At 46.4% G+C, this 19,849-nt stretch overlaps 1 protein-coding gene across 1 annotated transcript in view; it reads left to right on the top strand.

Moving 5' to 3' along the window:
- Window positions 1-4,534: 4,534 nt before the first annotated feature.
- cdh11 (cadherin 11, type 2, OB-cadherin (osteoblast)) overlaps window positions 4,535-19,849 on the top strand; it is an 81,722-nt gene continuing 66,407 nt past the window's right edge. The window contains exon 1 of the mRNA XM_034609282.1: window positions 4,535-5,011. The gene's annotated coding sequence lies outside the window, so the exon portion shown is untranslated. The remainder of the gene's footprint in view (window positions 5,012-19,849) is intronic.

Raw genomic sequence — 19,849 nt, 5'->3', positions numbered from 1 at the left:
TCAATCAATTGGATTCCGATGTGTTTCCTGATCGATAGGTTACAAGGATCGACGGCGTCACGGCGATGAATTGGTTCAGTCCCAGAAGGATGAGTTCGGTTAGAGCACGTTAAGGGTTCGACGCTCAGAGGAGAGTTGAGCTGTTCAACTTTAGAAGCTGCTATAAAACACACATGTGCACGTTTCAATGTGTGTAAATGTTTCAGTCGGAAGATCAAAACCATTCACAGCATCAGAAGGGGAACAAGGCTCAGGTCTGGTGGAGCAGTCAGTCAACAGCTAACAGGCAAACTGAGGCTGAAACATCCTTTCAAACACAAACACAAACACACAAATGCACCAAGATCTTAAAAAGAAACACACATAAATAAATTAGTTGTTTTTTTCCCAAATCAAACTCAGCAATTAATTAATGTAACTTGTTAAGTCATATAGTTAAATAATTGATTTATGTGTTACCAGTGCAAGAATTTCTGTTGAAGTCGGTCGCACAATGATCTTTTTTTTATTGCACACACACACACACAGCCCTAACCTACACACTACAATGTTATACATTAACAAACCCACACCAAAAAAAACCTGCACATGCACATCTGCAGACTGCTCTGCTGATTTGTTTCTTACACACACATGCACACAGACACACACACACATGCACACATGCACACAGACACACACAGCTGTCTCAAACAGTGCTGCCTGTATGTGTTGCCTGTGCGCCTGCAGTGAGATGTGTTAATACTTTATAAGTGAGCAATGACATCCATGAGGCGAAGAGGAGAAAACATCTCTCTCATCCCTTCTCTTCCTCTCCTCTGTTTCGTCTACATCGATTCTGAGCTTCTGTTTCTGCCGTTTCTCAACGAGCGCTTACAGTCGTGTCTACGTACGTCCTCGTGTCCGCACATATATATACTGTGTGTGTGTGTGTGTGTGTGTGTGTGTGTGTGTACATCCTGTGGGTGGCCCAGCTCATGGTTGTACATACCCTACCCTCTCTGTTTGGGGTTTGTGGGTCAGCGTGTACAACAAAAGCATCGTCTTTCGATTCCAGGCCTCGGAGAGACCCGCTGCCTCGGCCGAATGTTTACAGTGTGCGACTGCAGGCTCTCATTGTGGCCACAACACACAAAGTGTTACTGACGTCCTGCCACGATGTGCTATGTTTCAGCCTCTAATGCTGCTCGTGGCACGTGAGCATGTAAATGTCGTGTCTGCCGAGGGGCCCGGGCATCGCTTGAAGGTTTCAGGAGCAAACTCGAGTTCAAAAGGTTGAAGGAGAAACTCGATCTGCTCGTTTAAACTGCTCGGTTTCCTCGTGTTGGTTATTGAAGGATTGGAAAGTAGAATCTTGTTATTTTACAAAGTCAAAGACATGAACCTGAACAGCAGCAAACATATAACATTTCATTTTCACATTTTCACAGTGGCTTTGTCGTGACCTCGACAAAGCCACTGTGAAGACACGGCATTAAAGCTGCATGAGAGAGGCGTGACCTTACCTCTTTTCTACATACATGTGTCATGACAGGGTGATGATGTGTGTTTAAAAATTGATGCTTGTGAGCCGCCGGTGATCGGAATCAAAGATCTTTACAGAGAGGGATCAGAAAATAAGGATATTCAGAGGTGGAGTCAGAGGAAACTACACAAAATAAACCAAAAGATTAAAATAAAATATGTCTCGTTAATCACACGTTCTGTCGAAAACATCTCACGTTAGCAAACTGTAGATTTCTGTCTTGACCAGAACAACTAATCAGCTCACTTGACCGCTCTCTGACAAACTATCAAACAAACTGCCTGGTTATTTATGGACGAGCTTTGCACGGCAATTAAACCAGAACGTACCACCTTCGTCCAGAAAAAGGGGGGGGGGGGGGGGGGGGGAGCTGCTTCACTATGACCTTGCTGGGACACGGTCGAGCGGATATCTGTTATTTCACTGGAACCGTTTCCTCCTGGCTCAGCACAGAGACAGGTGCGTCTGCATATTGGCGTAAAGAAACATGAAACTCTATTAAACTCTTTAAATTTCATGCCTGAATCCTGCAAAGTGCAAAAGGACAACGAGGCAACGTATGTAGGAAATAAAGCGAGTGTGCAGAAATGACTCTAATTGCATCTGACAACTTGCCCTTTGTCTTAATCTAATCATGTCGTTTTGCATCCACAGTAATAAAGACGTGCTGAATGCCACGATGGAAATGTGTATTATCATCTCCGGTTCCCCACTGGATGAAGGACCCTGAGGTCCATCTTTTGAATTCTAGCCTGAAACAACCATTAAAAGGATTTAATAAATATAATGAAATATAATAAATACAATCTGACCCCTTAGAATAATTAATCCTAAAACAACAATGATGAATAAATGAAACAAAATGTAAAGATGAGACACGAGCACCTGTTGATAATCATCCAATGTTTATCAGCAGCAGCAGCAGCCAGATAAAGTTCAGACATGTATAATAATAAAAACACATTTTATTCTATTTGAAAGTAGGTTTGCTTATAATTTCTCAATGTGGATGCATTTTGTGACACAATAAATATTATAAAACATTATAAAGGACACAAGAATAGTAAGATTCATGCACTTTAGACTAGCTACTGCTTACGGGTTTCGTGCTAAGCTAAGCTACACACATTCATTAACTCCCTCTATTCAAAAGGTGCCGAGATATTTTCTGCAAAGTCTTCTGAGATATTCCAAAATGTTCTGAATTCTTTACAGACAGAAATCTGGGTGGATGAATGTAAACAGGTTTTTTTTCTTTTCTTCCATCCCACTGAACTCCACCAACGTTCCCAGCACAGACGACATTGGTGGAGAAGTGTATTGTCACTTGATTGACACCGTGTCAGACTCGTACAGTCAGCGAGTCATTTGCATTTTACCCCTTTTTTACCCTGCTTTCTATTACCAGCAGCATTTCCAGCGCTCTGCTGGTCCACACACGATCCCATTCACTGTAGACTGGAGTGGAAACAGCAAAGACCGTGTGTGGGAAACTGAAAATCTATTAAATCTGTTAACTTTGAGCAATGGGTCAAATTTTAATCTGTGTATTGTCATAAAACTCCAAACTTCCTTCTTTCAAACTGTGTATATCCATAAACTGTGACCTCGGCTTCATACAACTTAAACCTCCTCCTTTCTCTCTGTGGCTTTTGTTTTTTAAGGTTGAACGATTCCTTGTTGTTATTATGGCAAATCATTTCTAATTAGTCTGACCTCTGATTGGCTCTCGTGTCTTGTGACGGTTGCACAAAACCAATATATCAAACTCAGAGAGCCAAGCAGAGGCAGAGTTTAGTCACCACGGAATGTGTGTGGATCTCTGACCAAACAGCCCCCAGGGGTAAATGAGACTTTGTCATGCATCCTGGAGGAGCCAGGGATCAAACCACCGACTTTCTGCTTAGTGGAACACCCACTCTACTGCCTGAGCCATGAGTGTTTCAGTACAAACGTTTACATGTGGTGGAGAGTCTTCACAGATTTAAAAGCCAAATGGGGAAAAAGAAAAACATCTACATGGATTTGTGTTTATTTTCTGACCCTGATTAAAAGTGGATAATTAATGTCGACCACTTCTCTGTACAGACACATTGATGTGAGTCATGAGAGAAATGTCAACACATCAAATAAATACATTAATGAATAAAAGGTTTTACTGGATTATTCATAAAATGTAGCTGGTGTGACTTATTATTATTATTATTATTATTATTATTATTATTATTATTATTTAAAACTTTATTTCCTTTCTCTCTCTTTGGTCAGGGACACACACTATTTTAAATGTGACTCTTTTCATTCAGCCAATCGCCTCTCAGAAAAAGAGTCTCCCACTGCTGCTCCTCCCCTCTCTCTCTCTCCCTGCTCCTCCGCCTCTGATTGGCTGCCTGCGAGAGTCTAACTGTGCCCTGGGAGCAAGTTGGATGCTGCTCTCAGCCAATGAGCAGCGAGCAACTGTTGCACTCATTGAGCCCTCCTGCAGGATTCCTGATGTGAAGCAGGCTGCGGTGACACAGACGGAATCATGTCTGTGACTCTCGTCTCACTCAGCATCAAGATGAATTTCAATAAATGCATTTGTATATTTCCCTTTGCAGCTTTTACTGCTTTATCAGAATTGTAGCAGGAAAACAACAGGAAAAAGTGGGTTATTGCATTTTGTGTTACTTGTCTTCTGTGGTGACACAACTTATTCCTGTGAACCTGATATTAAAAATGCGGAATATTAACATATAGTGAAAACATTATGATTCTAACTGTACGCAAGCAGAGAGGATAGAAAGTGAGAGGAGAGGGTTACTCGAGTTTCCAACGCCCTCCATCGGCAGCGACATCTCTCTCTCTCCCTCTCCCTCTCTCTCTCTCTCCCTCCCTCCCTCTCTCTCCCTCCCTCCCTCTCTCCCTCTCTCTCCCTCTCTCCCTCTCTCTCTCTCCCTATCTCTCTCCCTCCCTCCCTCTCTCTCTCTCCCTGCCGCTGCGCGCACGTCCATCTCTGCCTCACTTCTTCCCTCACACCGTTTCCGAGGCTCTTGGAGGGAGGACGGATAAACGGCGCAGACGACTCACCGGATTTGATACCCGAAGGAGGGCAGGAATGCTACGGTGATTTCCCTTCTCTTCTCTCCCGACACCCACCTCCTCCTCAACCACCTCCTCCTCCTCACTCCTCTTCATCTCGGAGCCTTATCCAGACGCACTGTTTTTATTCCCTCTTTATTGGTTTGGGGGTTTTTATTCTGCCTGTGCGCTCCAGCGGATAAAAGAACATTTCATGCTCCGAGGAGAACCGACTTTTTTATTACCTCTTCTCCTCCAGGCGCACGCACACAGAGAGGAACTGGGTTTTCCATCAGTGGATGTGTTGGACACCTCATGTGAGAAGCGATACTACTTGGAAGAAGTGAACGTTTTCCCCTGGCTTGTATGTATTTGGGGGGGGGGGGAACATTCCCTTGGCTGCGCACGGAGCCCCTCACTTCCAAGGTAAGGACCGCTCGAGTTTAGGATTTCTGCTCCGTCCATCCTCCCTCTTCCTCGGGTCTGTTTCTGTCCGTGCGCCTCTCTCTCTCTCTGCGGAGGCTTCGCGGAGCAGGCGAGGGGGGGGGGAAGTGTCTCGGTTCTCGGGGATGATGCTGGTGCTGCTGCTGGTGGGGATGATGGTGGTGGTTCCACTTTGGATGAATGCATCACGCAGTCTGCTGCACGCACAGCTCCCTGCGCACACAGCCGTTAAAAAGTTCCCAGTGAGGGGATGTTTGAGTAAATAAGGAGTAAGGTGCGAATCCCCCTCGGAGCCGTTGCGCACCAGCGTCTGTCACCAGATCCGGAGACCTGCGTGGTGTGTGTGTGTCTGTTGTGTTGCTCGCTGGTAACACAGCGGACTTTCTGTGCTCCCTGGAGCCGCAGGATGACGGTTGGATTTCTGCGGGGTTTTTCCCCATATAACGCAGTCAGTGTTATTCACTGTGTGTCTGGATACTGGCGATGTTATGGTATGGAGAGAGTGCTGGGTCCGTGCGCGTCTGACCGTGTGTGTGTTTATGTGTGTGTGTGTGTGTGTCTGGCCACGTATGGTGGCAGATCTCGGTGCAGGCTCCGATTTCGCCGCGTCTCCGTGCCTCCGCGTAACGGCGACGCACAACTTTTGGATCAGCCTCTGAACGCATGTGTGAGGATGGTTAACGGTCAAATCCCTTCATCCGTGGAATCCACACATTCAGCCAACGAAGCCACATGGAATTAACACAAGTTACTTTGTGGAGCGGGAGATTTATTTGCATTTATTTAGGCCTTTTGGTGCCAGACATCGATTTTACGCATTCTCCATCTCCCGTCGAGTCCATAAATTCTGCTCCACAGCCCGAATTACCAACCACGTCTCATCTATCTCTCTTTCTTTCCTTTCTCTCCTAGTCTTGTGTCCTTTCCTCGTCCATCACGTGGACCCCTCTCTCCACAGCGGTCAGTCTCGCTTTGTGGATCTCAGATCTCCAAACCCTGAATCCCCACAGATTCCACACACACGGTTTAGTATTCAGTCCATTTGAATACTTCAACCGGAGCTGCGTCCTTGCCCTTTCCAAGTGCGCCAGTGCCGGTGAACCTGCATGAAAAATGCATACAGCACGCACACACTTGCCTCTGGGCTCATTCTGCACTCAATTAAGCCCCGTGCGCTTTGCGTAACGTCCCCTATAGGGGCCACATTAGGTGTTTTGTAATTGTTGCACAGGCATCTGCTGAAATCTACTGTAAACGTTGCTGGTGTGATGTTGATAATTGGCGTGCGTGTGGATGGAGCTCTGAGCCGCTGGTGCGTGGTTTTTCTGCCGGAGAGGAGCCTGTAAGTGAGATATTAGTTTGGGGCAGCTGCAATTCCGCTGCGTTTCCAATGAGGGAGCAGGGGGGGGGGGGGTGGGGGGGGGGTGGGGGTGGAGAGAGAGAGAGAGAGAGAGAGAGAGAGAGAGAGAGAGAGAGAGAGAGAGAGAGAGGCGTTGACTGTGGAGCTGTTCAGTCTTTGGTATTCATGGCACAGCTCGAGATTGCTGCTCTCAAGCAGGCAATAATCTCTCCCTCTCACTCGCCACCTCTCTCCCCCACACTGTTGCGCAATCTCACCCCCCCCCCCCCCTCCAGCTCCTCTTCCTCCCTCTCCCCCTTTTGCATTTCATCCTCACCCACACCTCTCTCTCCTCTTCCTCTCCTCTTCCTCCCCATCCCTCCCTGTGCTTCTTCAGTCTTGAGGGAGCTATTGAGAAAATCATTTGCTGCTGTTGTGTTTTTATTCGATGGGGAGTTCTTATATCAGCTCCGGCTCGGCTGGTTTGCAGCTCCTCTTGTTTCTTGAGGTGAGAGAACAAAGCGAAGAACAAAACGATCCTTTCAGAGGCGCCGGCTCCAGTTTGTGAGAAGAAGAAAAAAAAAACTTCTCGTCTTACATTCTCACAGGAGGAAAAAGGCTCTCGACACATTTTTGCAGTGTAGCAACAATGTTGTTGTGGCTCTTGTGTGTGGTCTCTTCGCTGACAGCACTTCACTGTGCACGTCTGCCCCCTTGCATTTCGCTAATTAGCTCAGAGGCCAGTCGACATTGCAGAGAAGAGACGTAAAGTAACCCTCACTTTGCTGTTTTTGAGATTGTTTTGTGGTTCTGTGGCAACTTAGAAGACACCACAAGAAAAAAATTGTATTTATCCTGCGTTGAACCAAAGTATTTCCTGTTTGTGCTTTTGGATATTTGCTTTTATTCCCTGTGTCAGTCACAGAAATGCACTGATGAAGGGAGGGAGAATGAAGGGAGGGAGGGAGGCTGTGTTGTGCAGAGGAGAAACATCAGGGCGGACGGAGGAGAGAGCACGACTCCTATCAGGGTATGAGGAGGACAGCATGACTTCCATCAGCACTATATTTCTTTTTTTTTTTCACACTGTTTGTCTGAGTTGAAATGAGAACTGCAGCCGGCGAACTGCCTGTCTTCACTTTGCCATCTCCGGAGCCAACACTGCTCCCTTTTCACTTCCCGGCAACAAAAAAAAAAGAAAGAGAAAAGAGTACAGGTTTCATGTCTGGGAAAAAGAAAAAGTGATTGTGTGTTTAAAAAAGCAGGACAGACACACACACACAGAATCCCCCTCGCACCAGTACGTTCTTTGTGCTATTTAGGGTTGAGCTGCATACACACAAAACCTGGCTTGGTTGACAGATGAAAGAAGGGGGGGGGGATTGGGTGAGGTATCGCACAGAAACTGACACAGAAACGTCGTCTGATTCGTTGGGAGTCGTCAAACGCCGTTTTTTCCAGGAGCAGGCAGTGCCGACGTTGTGCTCGGTGGCTGTCGTCCTCATAGTATTGTAAAAGATATAATTAAATGTGTGGAACAGAGAAGAAATGTGTGTCCTTCAGCAGCGTTTGAAAAGACACAACTGGGCCAGTGTTTGCTGCCGCGTTGAAGTTAAGACGCGCACGGGAATTAAAGTTACAGCTCGTGTGTGTGGGGAGCAGCGTGTTTATGAGCGTCTGAGCTGCAGATTAACGTCTTCAGATTGATTTCAGTCGTTTGAACCTTCGTCTCTTTCCTTCTCTTCATGCAGGTGAGGGTTTACACACACGACAGACTCACGTTGTGGTTTCTGTCCGACTTGCACTGGCCCAGAGCCTCCAGTTAAAGATTGCCACGATGCCTCATCAATCTCCAAATGTGCAGGATTGCATTTAGGGAAAAAAAAAAATAAACCTGCTGGACGGACTTTAAAGGCAAAGTGACTGCAAACACTGCTGACGTAGCTCACCGGGGAGGCGGGCGAGATAGAGGGATTAATTTATCGCACTCTAATCGTCATATTCATATTTAATCAGGCACCAGCTGCTCGTGCTCGCGAGTCGCGGTATTGTAAACTAGCTTCTTTGAAAGCGGGGAAGGGGAGAGAGCGGCCTGCAGGAGGTCAGACTTCAAACGGGAACGAGAAGCACAGAGCCGGAGTGGATGAGAGAAGCACTCGAGCTTTTCTAGGTGACGACAGAGGGAGCTGTTGGGCTTTGCTGCTGCTGCACAGACGTCCTCCTCTCTCCTCCTCCTCTCCTTTCTCCTCCTCTCCTCCTCTTCGTTCTGCTCTTTCTAATTCTTTTCCCAATCTCTGTTTTTACTTCCCCCCCCCCCTTCTCTCTCTCTCTAACTCTCTCTCTCTCTGAAGGAGCCAGTCAAGAGAGTTGGAGAGGTAGTTAGGCTCCCCAGGGATGCAGGATTCAATCTGCACGCCCCAAACACACACACACACACACACACACACACACACACACACACACACACACACACACACACACACACACACACACACACACGTCTAGTCTGCATAAGCATGTCCACCGTGACTGGCTTCTGTTACCTTCAGATTTGCATTCCCTCCTGGAGAAAGAGAGAGGGAGAGAGGGAGAGAGAGGGAGGGAAGGGGGGGTAAGAGAAAGAAAATGGAGAGCAGCGGTTAAGAAGCAGGCGACATCGGGGGGGAATTGACTCGGCTCTTCTGTTTTGTTTAGCTTTCCTCTCGTCCCCGGGTCCACAGGTGCGGTGGAAAGTGAAGTCAGAATAACACACGACTGCTTAAACCTTCGTCTCTTCCTTTCTTTCTTTACACGTCGTCTCAGCTCTGCCGTTCTCCCTCGACTCCTCGTCTCTGTCCTCCCTCCGTCCTCGTCTCCCCCGGTCAATTCAAGACCACGTCCCGTGAAGCCAGGTATAGACTGATTCATAACGTCCCGTGGCAGCGTGATGGGATTATAACTCTAATCTCCGGTCTCCGCCAGATTAAGTGACGTAGCCAGTAATTAGTGTTTTTGACCTCTCGTCCCTTTACTCGCCCTCGAGAGACAAAGAGACAGTGGCTGATTTGTCTGTGTTTAACGGGGGTTAACTGGCTTGTTTCCTAGAGCTCATGTGGTTTCAATTAGTCCTCGAGTGTTTCTACATTCCAGTGACACTAAAAGTTACGGTGCAGGAACCCGAGAAGTTCAATTACCTGCCAACTTCAACACATAAAAATACAGGGCTTTAATAAATAAAACATGCAGTCAGGTCGTTTGTGTCTGACATTTTTAAGTTTTCCTTCTGTCTGCTAACCTTTAGAATTTTCTTGATTTTATATCCCTTAAATAATCCGACAGCTGAAAAGCGTCTCACTCCAAACAAAACTTGGAAACTGCCGATGTAAGCAGTTTCTTCAGACCAACATCTGCCATCCGACCTGTTGAGGGTGTTTCTCTGCCCTCAACCCAACACAAGACGAGACTGAATCAAATCCCTGCAGCCCCCCAAAAAAAGGACAAAGGACAAATGAATGAATTAAATATCAAGCTAAAAGTCAGTAAAGTGGAAAATGACTTTCAGTTTTTCTTTTGGCCACAGAAACAAAGCGGCGGCGGCGGCAGCAGCAGCGAGATCCACGGACGAGTCGCGTGTTCTCGTTATTTGATGAGCAAAGTCACCTTGGAGCCATTTTAAGTTGTGCCAGGCTCAAACTGGATGGAGGCACTTGAGGACGTGGAGACAGGAAACAGAGCCACGGATAACTCCAGGGAACATGGACGCTGTTGAAACGCTTCAACGCAAATCATGTGGTTGCTCAGAAAAACACACCAGCATCAATTAAACATGAGACTTTTAAAGCTCTTTGTCGCCTCCTCGTCCCGGGAACACGACGCCAGACGCTGCAGCTGAACCGTGTTTTGTCATTTCTACACGGAAGCTTCGTCAGTTGTTCTCCTGGAGCTGCTGAACTTCGCTCCTCAGTCCTCGTGACCTTCTCTAATACATGAGACGTGCGGCGCGTGTGCGGCTCAGGCCTCGTGGTTTCGGTTCGGACGACGAGGCCGCGGTGTAACTCTGATCACGGCGGAGTCTGGGTCGATGTTACTTCAGGATTAATGGGCGATTTCATTGATTTTAATAGCGATGATCAGAACACAGTGTTGACAGGCGCATTGATCGGATTGGAATGAGAATGGATTGCTCCAGATAGAGAACGATATTGATCTGGACACCTAGTGTTTTGCTGTGTGTGTCTAAGCCACCGGTGCATGTTTGCATGTGTGAAACCAAACGTCTTGTGTGTGTGTGTGTGTGTGTGTGTTTGTGTTTGTGTTTGTGTGTGTGTGACGGAGCATCTCTGTGTAATCCAGTGTAATTTGTTCTCTGTGACAGTCGTTAGGTGCAGTCAGGTGGTTTCTGGTCTCATGACACCGGTCACACGAGAGGAAGAAAAGCAAGGTTGTTTCTCCGGCAGCCAATTTTAACTGCATTTCTGCTTTGGTGGACACTATTCAGCCGGGAGACAGTGAAACACAGGGAAGGAGAGGAGGAGGAGGAGGAGGAGGAGGAGGAGGAGGGAGGAAGACGAGGGCTTCGAGATGAAGGTCAAGAACTAAGTTCAGCTCTCATGTGAATTTCACTGGGCTTATTTCCTCTTCTGTTTTTTCACCTTCTTCTACGAGTTTGGCGTAAAAAGAAAAACGCTCCAGATTGCCGGTCGGTGAGGATTTTATTTGCTGGCAATTAATAATTCACGGCTGAAAAGGCTTCGTGTTTGACAGATTTCGTATGAAGTGCGGACGAGTCGCTGGGAAAGAAAGGAAGCAGGAAACAGAGGCTAGTTGCTGCGTCGCGCGGGTCAAGGAGAGATTTAATGAGTCATTTGCTTCTCATTATACAGGATAATAATTAACAGTGTGTGTGTGTGTGTCTGTGTCTGTGTGTGTGTGTGTGTGTGTGTGTGTGTGTGTTCATTCTCTTCTGTGGAGCCACCAGTAAAGCGGTCAATCACATCCGTCCCACCTCACTTCCTCTTTCTCCTGACGCCCTCTTCCTCTCTGATTCGCATTAGAACGTCAACCGAAGATTAATTGGACTATCGATAAACCTTCTGATGATCATTTTTTTAAATCATGCAACTCATTAAGTTTATGGAAATCATTAAAAACAGCGAATAAATAACAACCAACTCGACTTTGGAGATCGCAGAGTTCTGGACTGATTCATCAAATATCAATATTTAGATTTATTCTTTCGTCAATCAACTAATCAACTTTCTCTCTTTTCACCTTCACCCCGTCTGTTGCTCCCTCCATTCTTTCTCTCCAGTGCCCCCCCGCCCCCCCAACACACACACACACACATGTATGTACAAGCAGACAGTGGTGTCGATTACCATAATTAACATGGTTATGTTAATTGCAGCAGGTTAATTTTGCTGATGAAACACATTTATAAAGGTGAACTCTGTGGCTGTGGCCTCAAGGCTCACAGTGCGAATGTGTGTGTCTGTTTGAATAGTGTGCGTACGACTGCATTCATGTTTTTTGTGTTGTTAGCGCCTGTGTGTGTAGGTGTGTATCTCCTGTAAACAGAATTTACTTTGCAGCACATGCACGTGCTGACCGACTCAACCAGAGATGCTGAAGTTGAACAGTGTGTCTCAAGCTGAGCACACACACACACACAGACACACACTCACACACACACAGACACACACACACAGAGCCTCAGTGGTCAGCCAAAACAGCAAATGCTGCACGGATCTTATCTGATTAGGAGCGGGGTTAGATAGAGGACTCTGCATAGGCCTGACAGAGAGTTAAACTGAAACAGCGGCGTCCTCGCGGCTCACCAGCCTCAAAACCATGGATCCACGACCTCCATCTGCCCAACGACATTTATCGTACATTCCTCACGGCACATTTTCCTTTAGTTTCGCCTCAGTTTAGACTAACTGGGAAGTGAGATATACAATCGGACGACAGGGGACAGAAATAGCCGCGTAAGGAAGAGCCCCTAACATACAGCTGGAGGGCAGAACGCACGGGAAACTGTTATGATGTGTGGCGTCTGATGTCGCCGTGAGGAGAGGGGCTCTGGCGCCGACTTGTATAAACGTTCTCGTAGGAAGTAAGCATCCTGATCTCCATGTTTAACGTCTCCGCACCACCATCATTATTCATATTATAAGAATTCATAAGAAGATGTTTCTCTTCTCTCTGTTCCTTCTTCCTGAAGGAGGTTTTCTGTTTTCTGTGCCTCTTTCCATAGAGACTGAAGAGTTGTGGTTGTTATATTTCAACTGGTTTCACCGATGAACTTGTTCTGTGTGAATTCTTTTGAGAAACTTCTCAAAAACACAGTCATGGCAACCGATTTCTCAAGCAGGACAGTGGTTGTTTGTCCCGAGAACGTTGTCGCAGCCCGACTGGGAGAAGTCGAAGCCCATTCTTTTACTTGTTGTTTGTTGTATATGGTGGAGGTGGATGTAAGGTAATGGGATTGTGAACACGTGACTGTAATTAAAGATGGCTGACGCGTTTCCACTTCCTCTAAGTATCTAAAAATTAGACCGAAATATCTCAAACGTGAACGATGCCATTCTGCACAGTAGCGATGAAGGTGTGGAGTCGCACTATCGTCACTCTCGTGTCTATGACATCATATCTGTGTGTCCAACTTCCGCTCTGTTGCTAGGCTACATCAGAAAGGGGCGGGGCTATTGGTAACGGCAATGACAGAAACCCTCCGTAGACCGGACCACCTCATTTCGGTTTCTCCTTCGCAGTTCGCGGCCCACGGAGACTCCCTCCTTCGTGGGGACGTGTTACCCGTGTTCTCCAAAAGGAAGCAGCCTCTCGTGTTTGCATTTTAATAAACGTATTTGATCCTGTGTGTGTATCTGTATAATTCGGATAAATATGTGAAGAGGCTCCTCAGCCACACGTCGGTTTCAAAGTGTATTTCAACCAGTCAGCGTGATGCTGCCGCTCTTGATGTCAGAGCAACGCTTTGATCACACTGGGATTTATCTAGTAGTTCCCATCCTCCCCTGTCTCTCTCTCTCTCTCCCTCTCTCCTCCTCCTCCTCTCCCTCATTCCTTCTCCCCACTTTACTCTCCTTCTTTCTTTTCCCTTCCCTCCTCGCTCCTCGCTCCTCGTCCCTCCTCGTTTCTCCTCCTGACCCCTTCAGTACATCTCTTCTCCTTTTCTCCCGCTCCTGATGAACCGAACGCAGTTACTCAGCCGGAAAAGTTCCCAAAATAAACACGACCGAGGCGACACGGACGAAACAGAGATTTACAGATAAACATACAACGTGACGTTATAATTAATTCAACGTTTACTAGATTAAACAGCATCTCGTGCCTGTGTTGATTCAGCTCTGCAGATAGGAAGGTGTGCTCGGAAGGATGTTTGTTTACCTTCCCACAGAAAGAACTCCTTGAAAATTATATAACGTCTGTCAGAAAGAGTAGTGGCAGATGATGGCTCACTCGGATGAGGGGGGGGGACGTCGCACATGGGACTCCGACACACACACAATTCACACACAAAACACTGTTTTCTTTTCTACAAGAGCGAGCATCTCTGCAAGCTTGACCTCTTTACCATAATAACCCCTCCACTGGCCTCCCTCTGTCTCTTTGTGTTTGTTTCTCGGCGTGTGTTCGTGTTTATTTCTCTTCTCCTGTCGTCGCTCTCTCTCTCCCCCGTTATCGCGCCCACACTCTTCTTTGCTTCTTTTATCGCTTTTTCCCATCTTCCTCCCTATTTCTCATTCCTTCCTTCTCTCTCTCCCTCCGTCTCCCTCCATCCATGCTCCACTGACCGTGACACTCATAATGGTGTAATATGATGGGATATGACTGCTGCCCCTTCATTGGACAGTATTAATTTCACTTTTCCCGTGCAGACGGCTCGACTCTGGCGCGTTTCTTCGCCCGCTCTCCGCCTTAATCCCCCAACATGACTCAGAGACTTCTCCGGCAGCACTTACATAAAACCAACTCCCTCTTTCTGTGTCGTTTTGTCATCCGTCCTCTCAGGTTTTGCTTGGTTAATCAGCTCGTTTCTCGCCCCTCTCTCTCTTTTATCTGTGCATCTTCTGCTCAACGGTCTCCATCTCTCATCCTCCCTCTGTTTTTTTATCTCCCTCCGTCTCTTTAGGTTTCACTTGCAGCTGTGACTGCGCTGACCTTTGCAGTGAGAGGAGAAGCAGTGAATGACAGATATAGCCTCCTTCAGGACCCGCTAATTGTTATTTCACTATAAAAGGCCATGGCTATACATAGGGAGACTGTGAAACAAGGCAGATCCATCGCTGTCCAGTCACCGACACTTTTCTTGACACTGCCATTAATCCACGTGTGAAATATTATTAACACCTGAAACTTAAAAAAGAATGAAAACACGTTGTTTTTTGCCCGTTAGACCGCGACCCCGTTGGTATTTGAACAGATTTAAATGGCCGATGTTCTGTGAATTCCTCTGACAGCCTTCAGTTGCCTTTTAAACATCATTTAAACTATTTTAAACCGAGACGTGCCTATTCTGCAGAGCTTATCAATACATATAGGCAGCTTATGATATCGTACATGGATAAACATTGCAGAACACTCGGTGGTTGTTATTGCAGTTTCTTTGAAATGTGCACAGATAATCCACGTGGAGATATTTTTAAATCCAGTGAAGTAGCGATCGCTTTGAGCCATTTTCATAAACTGTATGTGTTTTCAGTGTTTATGTGGAGTGACATCCAATGTGTCACAGCCGCGGTTTCATTCTCCCTGTGATGTTAGGAGAGCCGGTGACATCGACATTGTTTATATTCTGGTGGCAAGGTTGAACAAACAAGGTCACCGTGCACGTGTGTGTGTGTGTGTGTGTGTGTGTGCAGCGCCGTCCAATGTGGGCGTTTTCACATACGAGGGCTAAAGCTGACCATGCAAGGTCAGCGTGTAATATGTGGGTTTGCGTGCGCGGCGCGGTCGTGCACGTGAGAACATCACCAGAACATCACATAACAGGCGTTTGAGGCTGTACGTCTGCATGTGTCCGTGGCACCTAAAGGTTGCATATGTAAGGTCACCCCAGGCTGTGTGTTTGTGTGTTTGTGTGCACGTGTGTGTGTGTTGGGCTGAATTTAGATGGATAAGGGCCTGTGATAAACCGAAATAGCAGTGCATGTGTGGCTGCAGTTGTGTGAAGGGAGCAGTCGTGCAAAGAGATAAATAGATCACCACTTGTCTAGACAGCGGTTTTGACCTTTTTTATATGTATATGAAAGTAGTCCTTATGTTTTATTCACGGAGAGAATGCTAATATTTTATTCAAGGAGGAAGCGCACAAATCATTAAGAGCGGTATAGAGAAAGAGGAGTCGCGTGTCACCAGGTTTCACTCTGCGGATGAAAAGAAATATATCAAAGAGCGCGTCTTGCCATGACAGTTAGAGGTGAGAGCAGCTCTTATTTATGAGGATTTTCTATTTGGTATTTATCCTTTTGGATACAGTACTTATCTGATGCTTTTATTCAGAGAAACGTACACTAAATGGTGGAGGAGCAGGTTCAGCTGCTCGAGGACACTTCACTGCTCGCTGCCGCCGGCGGAAGCTGTGATTTTGATGTGAGCTTTTCCTTTTTATTATTTTATTTTTAAACCATCTGCACTGCAAGTTTTCAAAAAGAGGGTTTTTTAGGAGCCTCAAGGATTCTGCGGAGCTCCCAATGTCACGAGGAATAAATTATTTCCAGAGCCCAGAATATAAAAGAACAGTAAAAATCATTCCATCCCGTTTAAAAATTATTGTTTTACTGCTGAGTATTTGGCAGCACTACAAACATTTAGTCATCAATCAAATTTAAAAAAAAAAACCAAACCAGGGCAAATAGTCTCCAGATGGTTTTCATTAGACAAACATGCCTCAGATTTTAAAGACGCTGAGCTACTTTCGCAGTTCTGTTGATAAATGTGATTCATATGTGGGTTATGGTCTGGCGAGGAGGTTCGAGAGCCAACAGCGGAGGCCCACTGAAGTATGGGGTCGCAGCTCGGCGTAACAAAGGGCTCTCTGTGGCAACCTGGAGAAAGACGGGAGGGAACTTTGGTTTCAACAAGCATGTGGGGGTAGAAAAGACAGGGGGGGGGTATTATCAAGCATCCAGCGCGTCCATGCATCAGTTTGGAAAACAAAAAAAATGGGGAGGGATATGCGACTGAAGGGGAAACAGCCGAGGGGATCGTTTTCCAGGGGAGGATGTTTGGGCACAATGACCCTTGTGTCCTCCGGTTTGTCACAGAGGGGAGTGTTTGTTGGGTGAGGGGTGGGAGACGGGGTGGGAGACAATTTAGACGGGGTAATTAGGGTCATTACACATGCATGGGAGGTGTAATGGTCCGCAACATTGCTGATCAATTCCTCCCTCTTCGCTCCGTGGCCTATCTCGTTCCCTTCAATTCACCATAACTCATTCATCTTCACTGTGTCCATTCCAAAGTAATTAATCACGCCTTTAAAAAAATCTGTCCCTGTCTTAAAATGGTTTATATTCCAGCCCCAGACGTCGCAGGCGGATCAATACCATGTTGAAATGACCTTTTATTTACATGAAGTTATAAAACACAGGTTTAAAAGGTCAAATCGATCCAGAGCCAAATCGACAGCAAAGCAAAACACACTGAAGCTTCCTGTTTTGAATCGTAGCCACAGAAATGAAATTAATGTCCTTTTTAAAAAAATCATATCTCCTAGTTTTCTAAATTTGATATTCTGTTCCATGTTGAGACGTCCAACAGTGAGCTGCTGTCACGAGAGCGTGGATCCCTGTATGAAATATTAATGAAGTTATTAGCTGTCCTGAGGCCTTTACTTACAAAGGAGTAAAACGTTTGATGACCCGCAGACAGCTTTTGGAATAAAACCCACCATTGCACTTTATCATTATGAATAAAAACGGCTTCAGAGCCGTAAAACGACTAATGACTTCTCGCCGAACAGATCGCGACCTTCCGTCGAGCCTGAATGTTTGGGCAGCGAGGTCTCCCTGGGCTAATGTGTATGTAAACGCTGTGTGTCAGTTACTGGATAAATGGGATTGGAGTGCGTGTGTGTGTGTGGGGGGGGGTGTACATCTCAAGCTGAAGGGAGGGTGGTCTTAAAAGGCTTAGTGGCATCCTCTAAGACCTTGTGTTCTGCCCCTTGCCTCCTCAATAGAGCAAAGCTAATCTGGGTCTGTTTAGGGGGCGCTTCTTTCGACTCGTGGGTCACCCTCTCCCTTCCTCTCCTTTTCCACTTGAGGAAAAACCTGCTGCCAATATCCCAGTGATCTCCCTCCAACTGTTCGACTGTCTGTCCTTTCTCCCCCCCCCCCCCCTCACCATCATCTGAAACTTTTGGCAAGCAGGTAAATCTTCACAAAAGGGAGAAAAGAGAACTTCGCATTCCACCGCCAAGGCGCGACAGCCGCCTCGAATTCTATCCAGCCGCTCGTCAGGACCCATGAATTATTCCGTGGGAAGAAAGTGATGAAAAAATCCAGGATATGTCGTTTTGTCCAGTCTTAATATTAATGGGTTTTTCTGTCTGATACTTCCACCAAACTTTGTGGAAATCAGTTCAGTAGTAGTAGTATTAGTATTAGTAGTAGTAGTAGTAGTAGTAGTAGTAGTAGTAGTAGTAGTAGTAGTAGTAGTTTTGCATAATCCTGCTTGTTAAATAAACCAACAAACAAACTAGGGTGATTCTCAGTAGAGTGCATCCCTACAACAGTCTCCTTAAATCCAACCCAGCTCCACCAAATTGATCACACTCGTTCCTTCTGTCCCTGATTTCCTCCCCTCAGGATCGATCTATTGTTCCCTGGGAAATTGGTGAAAATATCCCCAAATCATGTAATGTTAAAAAGAATATATATATGAAAAAAAGGATTTGGCCAATGTTCGATCTTTGCGAACAAACAAACCCACAAACAAATGCACTAGGGTGAAAACTTAACCTCCTTGGTGGTGTTAATCAAACCCTCCTGCGAAAAGTGTGTCCGTCATGATGGAGCAGATGTGTGTCTTTTAAATTCAAGCATCTTCCACCTCCCTATCTCCTCTTTCTTCCACCCATCACTGGCTCCCGGGGGTCACGGTGTCAGCTGTTGGACAATAGGACAGCTGTATCCAGATCCGCCGAAGACCTACAAGCCCCCCCGGGGCTGGGATTAAGCCAATTAGTAGCTGTCAATCACTGTGACATATCATGGACAGCTAGATCAATACTCGGGAGGGACGGGGCCGGAGAGAAGGTGGGACGAGGAGACGGAGGCTGGCAGCGAGGGAGGACTTTGAGTGTAGACGGATTGAGGCGCTAAGTGTGGCGGGATGGAGAGATAGAGGGAAGAAGAAAGGACGGAGAGGAAGTCTGGAGGAGGCCGACTGCACAGAGCGAGCGGAGGGACGGTTGGAGAGAAACAAGGAAGTGGATACAAGTGGGCTGAGATCAGATACAGATGAACGTATGAAGGGATGAAAGGAAATTAAACCATGCCAAACGAGTGCAGATTTCTTCCTCCAGCTTGAACGGATGCATCAAAGTGAAAAACTACACCAGAGACGCTCAGAGACAATGTGAGATATATCGCTGCTCGTGAAGTCGCGGCGATTTAACGGAGTGAATGATTAGAACAGTGGTGGAAACGCAGACATGAAAGGAGAGAAAAATGTATGGAAGGAGGAAAACATGCAAAACAGGACGGTCAGAGAAGATTTGAAACCTCGGGAGATGTTAAAAATGAGGAGGTGTGCAAATCAGTGGCCTGCTCCTCTCTTTCCTGATCCTCTCTCTCCCTCTCCCATCTGTTTCACATTTACGTTTTTTGTGGGAGTGTGCTCTGTATTCCAAAGACTTCTGCGGGGAGAACAAAAAAATGAATTTGTTTATCACGGTGGGGACATCAGAAGATCCCATCTCCCTCCGACAGCTGAGAGAAGGGGGAGAAAAGGCCTCAGTGGAGAATCAATGGGCCTCCGAGAATGAATGACAGGGAGGGAGGAGGAGGAGGAGGAGGTGGAGGAGGAGGATGTGGGGGAAGGAACGAAAGAGATGATGTAGAAAAAGGTGGAGGAAATGTGACAAACAGGGTGAAATGGAGGGTGCAGATGGTAAATAAAGATGCATGCCATCAAATTTGAGTGAGAAAAGAGAAAGCGACTGGGAGGCTGCGTGAATACAATGTGAACAGGAAAAGCCCGAAGAATGAAAGTGGATGAATGGAAAGAGACGGGGAGACACCGAGTGGAAAGGGAAGGATGAAGATCTTTACAAAAAAAAAATCGGTCTAATCCAGATGATTCGGAAATAATTGAGAATGAATCTGTCGTCAAAAGCGGGAAGAAAAAAAAGAGCGTTTAATGTTTTCGAGCTGCTCGAGCTGAAAGTGAATATATATGGAAGCACATTGACAGTAAAAGGACGAAGAAGAAGAAGAAGAGGAGGGAAGGGGGAACGCGAAGAGAAAGGAGAGGAA

Source organism: Hippoglossus hippoglossus, chromosome 15 (assembly GCF_009819705.1).
Source record: "Hippoglossus hippoglossus isolate fHipHip1 chromosome 15, fHipHip1.pri, whole genome shotgun sequence".
Taxonomy (NCBI): domain Eukaryota; kingdom Metazoa; phylum Chordata; class Actinopteri; order Pleuronectiformes; family Pleuronectidae; genus Hippoglossus; species Hippoglossus hippoglossus.
This window is presented reverse-complemented; position numbering and strand designations above follow the sequence as displayed.